Source organism: Oryctolagus cuniculus, chromosome 14 (assembly GCF_051225735.1).
Source record: "Oryctolagus cuniculus isolate XC-2025 breed Fujian yellow rabbit chromosome 14, ASM5122573v1, whole genome shotgun sequence".
NCBI lineage: Eukaryota > Metazoa > Chordata > Mammalia > Lagomorpha > Leporidae > Oryctolagus > Oryctolagus cuniculus.
In genome coordinates, this window is record NC_142880.1 from 67,931,638 (window position 1) to 67,946,230 (window position 14,593).

General features: G+C 39.7%; 1 protein-coding gene across 12 annotated transcripts in view; it reads left to right on the top strand.

The window, feature by feature from the left end:
• Nucleotides 1-14,593, top strand: part of GHR (growth hormone receptor) — a 303,364-nt gene that overhangs the window by 202,350 nt on the left and 86,421 nt on the right.

Here is a 14,593-nt window from a genome sequence, read left to right on the forward strand (position 1 = left end):
TGTTCTTTATGAAGAGAAACATCCTGTTATGGTTTTCACTTGAAATGATGTTAGTGATCCAGCTGTTTCTGCCTTCTATAGATACATTTTCTCTACTTGCTCATTCTCTTAAAAAGAAACTAAGCAATTCAGACTTTGCAATTTAGGGCAAGAGACTAAAAGCATTCAAGACTTGATTGTAATCTAAATGTTCATAATATTATTTTGGTCACTCTTCACTTGTATTAGCTGCTGCTAGGAAGTTCATTTTAAACACATACACATTCATTTAAGTTTATGGAAAATATAACTATGAGGTAAGTTTATTTTGGTGAAAAGACATTGAAATCCATGAATAGTTTTTTTTTCTTCATATGTGTTTTCTGTGACCTTTTTGAAGACCACTTATATATGTATACACGGACACACAATTTTATATACCGAAATAGCTTGTTACCAGTCTTTGCCTCATCTACCCAAAGGTGTCTTTGTCAGTCTTTTTAACTTACATCCACTAGAAAGTAGAGCAGAGCAGAAGTTGTATGGTAGTCCTCCCCAGCCTCCCTCACCTCCTGGCCTCTGCACAATAGAAACTCTGTTCAGATCTTGGCTAACTGCTTTTTTTCCCACATTCGATCAAGGAACACTTAAATCCATACAGTGTCCCTGTCTTGCCAAAAAGCCTATGGGCAGGATGCCCCTTCAGGCTGACACAAAGGCACACTGTGCAAGGCATCTAAGTCCAGAGCAGTGGCCGCGTAGGGATTATCAATAAGGCTTTTGAGTGTTTATATCATATCATCATCACATTGAACATAATTCAAGCAAAGAAGCACACTGTATATTCTAAACCTTACGGCTTTGCCTGACCTGTAGCTATGAAGAGATATAGCTACTTCTCAGTTTAAATATATTCCTTCTAGAAAAGTGGCATAACACTTTTATTCACACCCAGCGTTATTTTCTATTTTAAATGATGTTGTGTGATTCAATTGACTATTTTGACTCCAAATTTCATTGTTCATTTTGAAAACTCTAAAGTTAGATTTAGATTTAAGTTATACACCTACAAGCTATGCTTCTCACTAGAGCTATGAACTACAAAGGTACAACAAAAAGGGCAAAGTTCAAAACATGAGTATCAGATTCTTAGTGCCAAGGCACATGTCTATGGTGGACTGTCACCTTATCCATCTCCATCCATTTTTTGTTAGAGCTTCCATTTTCTACCACAAAATAGTTTTTGGAAGCAGTTAGCTACAAAGCAGAGTTGCTACAACTCCTTTCCAAAATGGTCTTCAAAAAATGCATTTAAAATGTTCAAGACAAGTATTTGAGAGACACTCTGACAAAGCTTTTTATTTCCTTTACAACAAAAAAAAAATTACAAATGTATCTGAAATGTACACACCTTTCTACTGGAATTCTGTAAACTAATTTTAGTTACCAAAAATATCTGGTTGATATTAGTTGAATAGAAAACTTATTGGGCTAAAAGGATAGACAGTCATCATACTACAGATGTTTATTGAGGACCTGCTGTGTATAGTCTTAGAAAGTATAAAATGTGATTCCTCTTTTTAACAGACTTGTCATCTAATTGAGAAGACAAGAACATAATAAACTCATATAGAGTAAATATTTCAAGATATAGCATAGCGCTTAAGTGTCATAAGATTAGCATATATAATAAATGCCGTTAATTCCCATTAATTCATGGATGATCGGAATCTGAAGCACTTACTATGTGCCAGACATTCTGCTAAGCACTTCATATGCATTATCGCATTTCCTGAGTTATTTCCCCTGTGCTCTAGATGGGAATTCTCTCTTTCCTTCTTCCTATTTTAGAGACAGCAATGAGAATGGTACAAGATGATTAAGGACCTAAAATCAGGAATGTGCCAGATGGTGAGCAGACACACATTCATCTAGAGTTAAGAATACATTTAGGCCGGTGCTGTGGCTCACTAGGCTAATCCTCCACCTGCGGCGCCGGCACACCGGGTTCTAATCCCAGTCCAGGCACCGGATTCTGTCCCAGTTGCTCCTCTTCCAGTCCAGCTCTCTGCTGTGGCCCGGGAGGCAGTGGAGGATGGCCCAAGTCCTTGGGCCCTGCACCCGCATGGGAGACCAGGAGAAGTACCTGGCTCCTGGCTTAGAATCAGTGCAGCGGGCCAGCTGTACCGGCCATTTGGGGGGTGAACCAACAGAAAAGGAAGACCTTTCTCTCTGTCTCTCTCTCTAACTCTGCCTGTCCAAAAAAAGAAATATATTTAAAGGGAATATAAAGAAATTAATGTTGGAAACTGGCTAGCACCTCCCAATTCCCAATTACTAGAGTAAAGGATTAAAGTGGGAGGGAGGATATACAACAAGCTCTGACAGCAAAATAGCTCCAGCTCATTCAAGTCTGTTTTATGAAATCTGCCTGGTGAGCAGTCCACAAGTCCTCCCCATGGCAAAGATCTGACGTGATGTAATTCTGCAAACTCCAGTCCTTCTACTCTCCCCTTATTCCTTATACTCTGCCATTCACACTTCCTCACTACTTCTCAAACCCATCTCAGGACATATAAACTGGCTTCTATGTGCTGCAGTGTCCTCCCACAAAATATCTGTATAGATCATTACCATACTACTTTCATCTCTGTAAGAGCCACTCTCCCCACATCTTTTTTTTTTTTTTTTTTTTTGACAGGCAGAGTGGACAGTGAGAGAGAGAGACAGAAAGGTCTTCCTTTGCCGTTGGTTCACCCTCCAATGGCCGCTGCGGCTGGCGCATTGTGCTGATCCAAAGCCAGGAGCCAGGTGCTTCTCCTGGTCTCCCATTCAGGCGCAGGGCCCAAGCACTTGGGCCATCCTCCATTGCACTCCCGGGCCATAGCAGAGGGCTGGCCTGGAAGAGGGGCAACTGGGACAGAATCTGGCGCCCGGACCGGGACTAGAACCTGGTGTGCCGGCGCCGCAAGGTGGAGGATTAGCCTATTGAGCCGCGGCGCCAGTCCCTCTCCCCACATCTTAATCTCTATCTTGATTTGTGGAATATGTATCTGTTTGCTTATCTATGCACTGCTTATCCCTACCTCTCTACCTTACTGCTCTCTCTCTCTTGTACACATATGCATGTGCACAGGTGCACACAAACATGTGCGCGCACACACACACACACACATGAAAGCATGGGTCAGAAAGGCAGAATTCCATCTAGTTTCCTCACTCTCATACCCCCAGCATCTGAGACAGTGCCTGGCATGTTATCAGTACTCACACACAACAATTCTAACTCTGGATCACTTGCTCCATCTCTCAAATATCTACTTGTTAAGGCAATAGGAATTTGTTGAAGAAAGATTGCATGGAAATTGGCAAGTCGAGCTTGGACAGGAGAGGAAGAACGGTAGGAGCTGAGACCAACCTGTTTGTGAAAGATATTTTTTTCCTAGAGGGGAGAAAAACATACCTTCAAACCTCTGCCAAAGTATATGCTTTTCTTAGGACACCCTTGACATGCTGTACTTCTGAATTTTCATGTGGTCTAAACAAGAAGATCCATGTATTTTCCAAAACAACCAAATTCCATGACTAAAGAGTCACTACCAACCAGTCTTGGCCTAGGGAACTAGGAACAAGTACCATATATTTTAGTATCGAAAGATGAGCTCACTGTTGTGTGCAAAACTAGGCAAGTATATCCATCCACATAACAGAAAGAGACAAGAGAAATTAAGCAATCTATTTTCATTATTTCCCTCAAGGAAGGGATTAAATACCATGAAAACTAGTTAAAATATGCCATTTGCCTTGAATTTGAGTATTTGGAGTCCTAGTAGGATACTTGTCACAGGATCTGATGATGTACTTTACAATCTTCTTTGGTACAAATTGAGACTTCAGAGACCACAAAATATAAATTTAAATATAAATTTAATATAAATTTAAAAACAAGTTTTATTGAAAGTGAGGTATTCAGTAATTTCACAAATATGCATTGAGCATTTACTATATTTAAGGAATTCTGCTATTTCTAGCAGGGATAGGAAGAACATCTGGCCTGTGGGCCATCTAAGTTTCCCAAAATCCTTTGACTAGACTTGCCAAGGCAACCTCAGACAGGACTCAAGTTTCAATAAATCCATAGCAGGTTGATTTTTAAGTTGATAATTTTGTATGGCCTGCAAATGATGTTTTAAATTTCCAAACTGCCCTTGACAGAAACAAGGTTCCCCACCTCTTTGTGAATCAAAAGAAGAATGACTTCAACTTTGAGTTTGTCATTCAATGGACAAATCCAATAATTAAGATGCCAGACAAGGAATAATAAGTCCCACAGTCTGGTTAATTTTTTAAGTGTTATAGAAGTGCAAAGAATGGAAATGGATTGTATCTGGGAGAAACAAAAGGCGCTTAATGGTACAAATTTCTTTCAGGGTGAACTTGATAACTTTGGTTATCATAAAACTTTGGTTACCATAAAATTTGGTGGTAAAGAGCCTTGACTTACACCATTTGCCAATTTATGTGATGCAAACATCCCTGCTATGACTGATTTCAAGTTATGTGATAGCACTGATCAAGCACACCATCTATGAATCACCCTTTGAACTCTAAACTTAATCAGTCTGACTCTTTGAAAATACTCCAAAAGTTTGTGGCAGGGGCTGGCATTGTGGTGCCAGGTTAAGTGCTGCTTACAATGCCAGCAACCCATATTGGAGTGCCACTTTGAGCCCAGCTACTCTACTTCTGATCCATCTTCCTGCTGATTTACCTGGGAAAACAGAAAATAATGCCCCAAGTGCTTGGATTCCTGCCACCCATGCAGGACACAAGAATGGAGTTCCAGGCTCTTGGCTTTGGCCTGGCCCAGCCACTGCCATTTCAACCATTTGGGGAGTGAACCAGCAAATGGATGATCAGTCTCAGTCTCTCTCTCTCTCTCTCTCTCTCTCTCTCTCTTTCTTTCAAATAAATACATATTTTTTAAAGTTTCTGGTAAAATGGCACTCAAAAATAAGTTATTTTGGTTCAAAATATACACATAGTTGTGTCATAATGTGCATTGCCCATGAACTTTTTGAAGATCCCCTCCACAGCTTTAATTATTAAATTTAGAGATATTAAAGCTGTCTAAGAAAACATTTTAAGTGTGTGTCCTTCACGCACCGCAATCTGACCTGATGTTCTCTCAGTCTCGACCTCAGTGGCGTGTCCCTGACCAGCCTACCTGAATTGATCTTAGCCCAGTACCAACCAGTGATTCTGTTTGTTCCATGTAGCACTGCTGTGAGTAATCTAGCTTCCTGTTATCACTTGGCATAAAGGGTTCCCTTGCTGCCCATTGCCTGGTGTTGACTCCCCTGCTGCTGTCCATAATGGAAAGTAGTTTTTGGTGTGGGGTGCAGCTGGCAGGATGTTTGATTGCTTTGTAGCAATAGGAAAGGAAAGCCTGAGGAATTTCTGGGAAGCTTTGCAGAAAGAAGGTGCAGGCCAGCTGAGATTCCACAGTCATATTAACTGCTCCTCTCAGCACTCCTTGTAAAAATATCACCACCAATTTGATCTCAAAAGTCACTGCAGCTTTAAGTGGCCTTACTATGCGAAGGCCTGCAGTTGAAAAAGTAGGGGCTGGTGTTAAGTGGGTGAAACTACCACCTGCAATGCTGGCTTATCTGGCTGCTCTACTTTCAATCCAGCTCCCTGCTAATGACCTGGGAAAAGCAGCAGAGGATGACCCAAGTAATTGAGACTCTGTACCCACGTGAGTGACCTGGATGAAGTTCCTGGCTCAGCCTCGCTCAGCTCTGGCTGTTGCAGCCATCTGGGAAGTGAACAGCAGATAGAAAAATCTCTATCTCTGTCTTTCCGTCTCTCTCTGTAACTTTGACTTTCAAATAAATAAATAAAGCTTTAAAAAGAAAAACAAAAAGAAAGGAAAAGCAGATGTCCTCAATTCATGCATAATATTGGCTTAGGAGGATGTTGGTAAAAAATCTCCCAAACAGACCACTGCCAGACAGGAAAGGATTATATGAAGTTTGAATTAACTAGGAAACATCCACACTTTTCCCTTTACGCAGTGATAGGACCTGTGAGAAAAGAAGGTTATGATCTCTCACTGTACCCTGGTTCTTGTTATCTTGAGGCCTAGCTAGTCTAAATTACATACACAGCAAAATATAAGTTCTGCAGATGTAGTTAAGCAATGTGCTTCTCTTCATGACACTGGCTTCTCCTCCAAATTTGTTATATATTATTTGACTGCAAAGCAGATTTTTTCACATTAAAAAGCATTTGAAATCATCAGCATCACTTCATACTTTCTTTTTTGTTGTTTAAATTCTCTCTTTCATGTAATGTGCGCTATGATTTACCATTCCAGTATAGAAGAAATGTACTCCCTCATAGAGATGTGGGAAGGCACTGTCCATTTCAAAGACTCAAAGATTTCCTGTTCAGATTACACAGGTTTCTTTAGAGCTGCCAAGACTCATAACAAGAGAAACTGTGGATGGAAATTCAATTATTCCAGTGAGCCACAAAAGAAGGAAATTCCAACTTAGAACTGTCATTGCACTTGAGCCCGGTGGACTCCATGTGCAAAAGGGAAGCCTGGATAAAGAAGATGGCCGCAATCTAAGGGCCTATTGGGTAATATCAGGTGTCATAGCTTAGTTGCTTCCTTGTGAATTGAACCAAGGAGGATATTTCTGCCCAAAGTCACAGCTACCTTACTCCCCATCAATGTAACTTTCCAGAATGTCTGCAGAATTGAAATAGCTTTAGCAAGTGCCTCCTAAAGAGCACCAGCTGAGGGCACACAGTGGATAACCCCTGGAAGTGAAACCTTGAAGAGGACACAGTCACATTGACCACAGCAAGAAAGTATAGGGAAGAATTTCCCAAATGTGTCTTATCATGAGTACCACCGAATAGGGAGGGGAAGCAGCAGGCAAGGTAAACATGCAGACTCCCAGGACTTCACCTATGTACAGATTGACCAAGGCTCTGGGGAGTCAGGTTCTATAGATCTGAGTCAGGGCCCTGGACTCTATTTAATAAATGCTGCAGAGATCCTGATGGTCAGGCAAGTTTGGGAAACAGTGGTGTGGAATGGACTCAGAATCTGGCTCCAGTTCATATTTAGGTTCTACCAAGTTACCGAACTCTGAGCTGATGACAGAAATGCCTACTTCAGAGGGTTGTTGTGAGAGTAAAGCAGGGAAATTCAGAAAATGTTCTTAGGACGGTGCCTGGTGATTTTAAGTACATAGCGAATGCAAAGTATAAATGTCACATGCATATATATTTTTTTTTTACTTTCCCATAAACTAGGCCTTTCAGAGGCGACAGGATGGTCTGGGATATGGCTTCAGTGTATGAGACAATGAGGTTGAACTTGAGCATTATTTTAAGGGCAGATGGGAAGGAGATAAGGACTTTAAACTTAATAGTCAGATGATGGTGATCATAGTTTGACAGAAAGCAAGGGCAGGAAAGCAGAGGTGGATCTGGAAAGAACTTTAGAGGTTGAGATTTGAGCAGAGAAAATTTCTGGAATGCAGTTAAGGATAAACAGACTTCAAAAAGACAGGAAAAGTAGTAAGGCAAACTTGAGATTTCCAAGGAAGACATTATTTGTTGAGAGTAAGTTATGTTTATTTGAGTGCCTTTTAGCCCAAAAGGCAAACTTTAAAGCATTTGTAATTCATCTTTAACTGCCTCATTTATTGAGTAAACTTTATTTTCTTACTTGGTACCATACCCTGTACTCATAACAAAATTGATAAGGAGGAAAGCAGGAACTCAATGTGTACCACTGGGCACAAGCAAATAAGTGATGACAGCAAGGGGAGGAAGAGTGGAACCGGAACTGCTGAGTGGAGGGCAATTAAATTGCCTGGGGAAGAAAACACAACCTCTCAGAAAAAGTCTTAGAATAAATTCCATGACAATTACAACATTATCATTATCATTATAACATCCATAAGGTAACAGTAATAATAATAGCTAACATTACCAAGTGTTTATTTTATGCAGATGCTATGGGAGGCCCTGGATGTGCATTATCTCCTGTCATTGTATAGAATGGCTGCCATATGCAGTCCCGTGTTTCACTTACTTGTGTGTGCACTGTCAATTCAGATCTGATTCTAAATGCCATTGCTTCACAAGTGTGAATTATGTACAGTACAGAATATTGATTCTCACACTCTCATACCTGTAATAATACAGTAGAGAGCTAGAATTGGCTGCATTTTATATCAGGCTGAATCATTGTTATAGATTTCTATCCGCTGTTCTACTGATACCACTTCCCCAGAGTTCCTTGGAGATACAGAACACACTGCCTATGTACAGCCTGCACTGGGAGGGCCTAACCAGTGGGATTCTTGCAGAATTTATGCCAGCATCCTACTCTTGTATGTGCAAAGCCCTAAGCACACAAATTCTAATGTAAAAGCATTATCAAATTTGCTTCCAAGAAAAGCCATTCCCTTACTGTCAAGATAGTAGTTAGCAATAATAACAATAACAATAATACTAACAATAAGGATGCCTAAGATGTACTGATCCCTTATATTATACGCTAAGTAATTTATACATTCTGACTTACAGCTTATATGTGTAGGCACTTTGACTGTCTCCATGGTATAGTCAGAAACTGAGGTCCAGATATGTACTTCAGGTGGGAGGTTGATTGCAAGGTTGAATATAAGTAGGAAAGATTAGATTGCAGTTAGTTTCTGGTCTTGGGATGCTGTTGAGTAAGTTTACCATGAGGAGCTACATCTCAGAATGTACAAATCAGCAGTTTAGATCAGTAGGTCCCAGCATCTGCAGGATCAAAATTAAGTTGTTAGGGAAGATTTTTCCCAATGTAGCCCTGACTTCTCCTCCAACCAAACCATTCCCAGCTCAGGTGTGCCCCCATTCAATCCCAACAAATCTTAGACTATGTCTTACCTCAGCACCTTTATGCAGTGGTTTCCCTGGCCCTAGCTGCTGGTTCTCTTCCTCTCTCCTTGCTGTTTCTTTCAAATTCAGCACGTGTATATCAAGAAATCACCTTCCCTATGAAGCTTGTCCAGGTTTCTTGAGGTCTTCCCATTGCTCCTCCAGAGTTTGACCAACAGATCCCATCCTAGAAGACAGTGGGCTCACTGAGGCCAGAGCTGCAGCTTGGCCATGTTTGTGACTGCAGCATTTAAAAGCTCCTACTGAAGTACTTATTGAAATGTTGAGAATCTTTCATAAATGGGATTCCTGTAGATCATAACTGAGACCACATTTTGTGATTGTGATGTCTTCATTAGTTTTGGTACTATTGGAGTGTGTCTCTGCTTATGCCCTTCCTTTATTTGTTTCTCCCTCATGGCTTAGCACTTCTTAGACATTAGATACATAGCTTTGACACTAATTAAAGTCAGTGAATGAATATGACACCTCCCTTTGCTAAGACAGCACAGTTTTCTTCACTGTGCTTTACTTTCATAGCCAGGCATTCTCTTGGCCCTGGCATAAATCTGCAGTCCTTCCACAAGGATGACATTGGTTCCTTTTATGTCTTGATTCATCACATATTGTGGAGAGTGTTAGCTGAATAAGGCTTTTTGCTTCATTAAAATGTCACCAAACGCACCATAAAGAGGAAAGCACCAGATGTCTGTTTGCAAGGAAAGCAAAATTATGGTTTATGAAGAGTGGGGGGAAAGGCAGGTCTCCCCAAGCATTTCCAGGCCTGAGGTTTGGCTCTGTACTCTCCTTGAGTGTCTGACCCCCCCCCCCCACATTCCATTTCAGTCATCGTTCTGGAAAAGCTCATTAATTTTACTGCTGACCTGAGACCTGAATGCTAAGTCCATTAGTTTTCTCAGATTCAACTTAAAATTGAGACACACTTGATAGATCATTTTGGCCAAAATAATATGTGTGTTTGTGTACCAGCCCATGATTAACTTACTTTTGAACCACTTAATTGAGGAATGACTGGCATACAAAAAGTTGTATATGTTTAGTGTGTACAACCGCATGAGCCTGTAGATGAGTAGACATCTGTGAAATCATCGGCACAATCTGTTCCATAAACCTGTCCATCACCTCCACAAGTTCCTTCCATTCGCTATGTATTATTTTGGATTAACTTAATTTTCTTCTTCCTTTGAGCTATCAGAACTTAGTTGTTACAAATGAAAGAAGACATTCACAGTTGGAAATTGTATAAAAATCTCTGAACCTTGACCAAAGGTGATGCTTTATTGCTTGGCTTAGGGCAAGAAATAATGAAATAGTGTTCAAGGAATTGGTGATGGTTGTGGGCACTGATAAAAACTGTGTATGGAGGTGGCAAGCAGACCTGAAGAGATTATCACAAAATGCAATTTTGCTCTCTGGTCACCATAAAAATCAACATGTAATATATTACTCTAGAAAAAAATGTGTACTGTTTGCTTTTGTCATAATTCTTTATTGCATTTGAGAGTAAATAAGTATCTATAGATGAATAATAACAGAATTTAAAGAGGGAATAAAAATAAATATTTTCAAAATTGATAATCACAACTATTTAAAATAATATATGCCTGTTTAAAATACTGATTCACTTGGACAGGTGGTGTTGTGCAGTGAGTTAAGCCACCATGTGCAACACAGGCATCCCATATGAGCACCAGTTCCATTCCCGATTGTGGCCATTTGGGGAATGAATCTGTAGAAAGAAAATCAATCTCTCTCTGTCTTTCTCTCTCTCTCTCTCTCTCTCTCTCTCTCTCTCTCTCCCCCCCCTCACATTCTCTCCTCCTCTCTCTGTAATTCTTCCTTTCAAATAAATACCTAAATCTTTTTTAAAAAATCACTGATTCACCAAAGCCTGGCTTTACTTCAAAAACACTTTGAGTAACATGCCTAGAGTATAAAACCCTACCAGTTTAGCATTGTCAGTTTTTTCTCCTCTATTAGGTTTTCTTGTTTTGTTTTTTTTTTTAATATTTATTTATTTGAAAGGCAGCGCTATAGAGAGCGAGGCAGAGACAGAGTAAGAGGTCTTCCATCTGCTGGTTTACTCGCCTTAATTGTCACAATAGCCAGGTTTGGGTCAGGCTGAAGCCAAGAGGCAGGAACTCGATCCTGGACTCCCACATTGGTTTCAGGGGTCCCAAGTAATTGGGCCATCCTCTGCTGCCTTCTCACATACATTATCGGGATCTGGATTGGAAGCAGAGCAGCAGGGACTCAAAGCAGAATCTTGATGTGGTATGTCATCATTGTAGGCAGTAGCTTAATATGATTTACCTTAATGTTGGCCCCTGTTGGGTTTTCTATTGCAAACAACAGGCCCAACGACTACTTCCTGCTGGTTATCTAACTGTGTGGAGCTAATGAAAACATTCATTGAGAAGTGGCACATGGACGGGTGTCCTGGACTGACCCAGCTCAAATTCAGCAAGATGAAAAAGACTCAATACAATACCTGTGTAATCTTCATTTTCCTCCTCTTCCTTGTCTTGTACCACAGACAGATTTTTTTTTATCATTGTTAACCATGGGATTTTATTAAAGACTAAAATGAAAGTATCAGTAGTCTCAGAAGACAAAGAAAAACAAACTCAGTTTCTCCTGCAACAAGAATACCACTGTGACTTCTGGTCACCAAATTGTGTGTGGGGATTTCTCCCACCAGCAATCAGTTCTCTGGTGGAAAAGAAACCAGCTAGATATCCTCTAGTTTTATTTAGTTCTGATGCTATCTATCTGGATATGTGTCAAATCTCACAAATTGAGGACTCAACCCACAAGAGTGCCCCCCACTTTAGACACCAATCACCACTTCTCTATAATTTGGGATTCCCATGACCCCCTCCATATGTTTGATTAATTTGCTATGCTAACTCAGAGAACTCAAAGAAACATGTACATTTGCTGGCTTATTATAAAGGATATTACAAAGAATAAAAGCAAAGGGACAGATTGGGTGAGATATGGGAGAAGGTATGGGCTTCCGTGCACTAGTTCTTACACTGTTCCTGAATCTCTGTGTGTTCAGCTTTCTGGAAGCTCTCTGACCCTATGTTTCTATGGATGCTTAATTATGCAGATATTCATGATCTAATCAGTGACCATTGATAATTAAATTAGCCTTCAGCCTCTCACCCCTCCCTGAGGTTATGGGGTGGGGCTGAAAACCCCCAACCCCCAGTCATGCCTTGGTCATTACTTAGAGCAGCCCCCAGCCATCAGTCAGTTCATTAATATAGGAAAAGATATAGATGTACAGTTTGGCACATGCTCACTTGGACTTACCCCTAATGGTAGACTAATAAATGCGCCAGGGGATTCCAATTCAATCCCATCAAAGTGGCATATACCAAGACCATCTTACTAGTCAAAGTGATCAGTTTAAGTTTATAGTTGATCATAATGATAGGATTCAGTGTCAAAGGGATCACATAAACAAGACTAGTGTCTGTTAATAATAACTGATAGAATTAAAAAGGAGAGAACGATCCAACATGGAAAGCGGTATACACAGCAAATTCATAGAATGGCAGATGTCCTAAACAGCAATCTGGCCTCAGAATCAGCCCTTAAGGCATTTGGATCCGGCTAATAAGCTCATGAGAGTTTCATAGGCCTGGAAAGCCAAGACATTGTGGTGGAAAAAAAAAAAAAATTACCTAAATGAAAGATCTCTGTGAGTGAGATCCCAGCGGAAAGAACAGGCCATCAGAGAAGGAAGTACCTTTCTCTGAAGGGAGGAGAGAACTTCCACTTTGACTATGGCCTTGTCTAAATAAGATCAGAGTTGGTGAACTCAAGAGGCTTCCATAGCCTTGGCAGCTCATGACAAGAGCCTCAGGTGATTACTGACGTCATAAATGAGAGTGTCAATTGTTAAATCAACAATAGGAGTCACTGTGCACCTACTCCCCTACTCTGTCCTTAATGTGTTGCACTATGAGAATTATTGGTAAAACTACTACTCAAACAGTACTTTATACTTTGTGTATCTGCATGGCTGCAAACTGTTGGAATCTTCATTTAGTATATACTAAACTGATCTTATGTATGTAAAGATAATTAAAAATGAATCTTGATTAAGAATGAGATAGGAGAGGGTGTAGGAGATGAGATGGTTGTAGGTGGGAGGGAGGTTATGGGGGGAAAAGCCACTATAATCCAAAAGTTGTACTTTGGAAATTTATATTTATTAAATAATTTATTATTTAAATTTTAAACATTTTAAATATTTTAAAAATTTATTTAAATATATAAATAATTATAAAATATTTAAATAATTTATTAAATGAAAGTTGAAAAGAAAAGACATAGGTCAGGAAATAGGAATGAAAACCAAATATGTATTTCACAAAATCATAAGTAGCTTCACTGCCTTTGAGGTAAATCTCAGTGTTTGTTGTAGACCTGTGTTACATTGCCCCTCTAAGAGTAAGCTAGTGGTAGCAGAATCTGATAGGTGAAGAGGGATCCTGGAGAAAACATTTATCTCCACAGGCCAGACAACAGTTGCACACTCTTCTGGCTGAAATCCTTACAAAGCAACCCAGTATAATAGTTAAAAGTAGAATGGCAGCTATTTTGATTACTTGCCTTTTTTTCTGTTTTTGATGCAAGATGTTGCTAGTATCAATCAAATTCTAACCTTTTCAAGTTTTTCACTTTATATCTTGTCCAACTTTCCACTTCCCCTCATTCTTTACTCGCTCCCAGGATTGCTCACATGTTTATTTCCAAAATTAAACTTTTTTCCTTCATTTCAAGTTGGTGTTTTATTTAATTTTTGAGATAACATATTTTTAAAATTATTATATAGTTAAAAACTTAATGGCTCTACTAAATAAACAGTACAACATATAAAAAGTGAAAAGATCATCATCAAGCAGGAAAATAGGCATGGGCTATAAACAGTAATCTGATGAAAAAATGTTCAGCTTCACTCATATAAAGTAAATTTTAAAATAGTGACAAATCATTAAAACTACAGTAGTATATAATTCTTACCAATTTGTTTGACAAATATTTAAAACAAACTTTTTCAAAACACTGTATTTGAAGCAAAACTGACCCATGGACATTCTTTTCTTTCATTTTTTTAATAAACTTTTTGACTGAACATGCTGATATATAAATAATTCATGGTGCAGGCATTTGGGTGAGCAGCTTTTGTTTCCATTTGGGATGCCCACATGCCATATTAGAGAGCCTGATTTGAGGCCTGCTCCTTTGCTTCCCGTACAGCTTCTTGCTAATACTCTCCTGGGGGGCAGCAAATTATGGCTCAGGTACTGGGGTCCCTACCATCCACATGAGTTCTGGACTCCTGAATTTAACCTCGTCCATTCCTGGCTGTTGTGGATACTTGAAGAGTGAGCCAGCGGATAGATGATCTGTTTCTGTTTGTGTGTCTGTGTGTGTGTGTGTGTGTGTGTGTGTTTGTGTTTACCTCCAAATAAGAAGATGAAAATAAATGAATAAAAGTTCTTTAAAAGAATTTATGTTCCTCATTTTCATAGGAAGATTCAAGTTTGGACTCAAACAATAGAGGAAAATATTTTTGTCATTTTTCTCCACCAAGTCCAGGCATGGGACCAGAGGT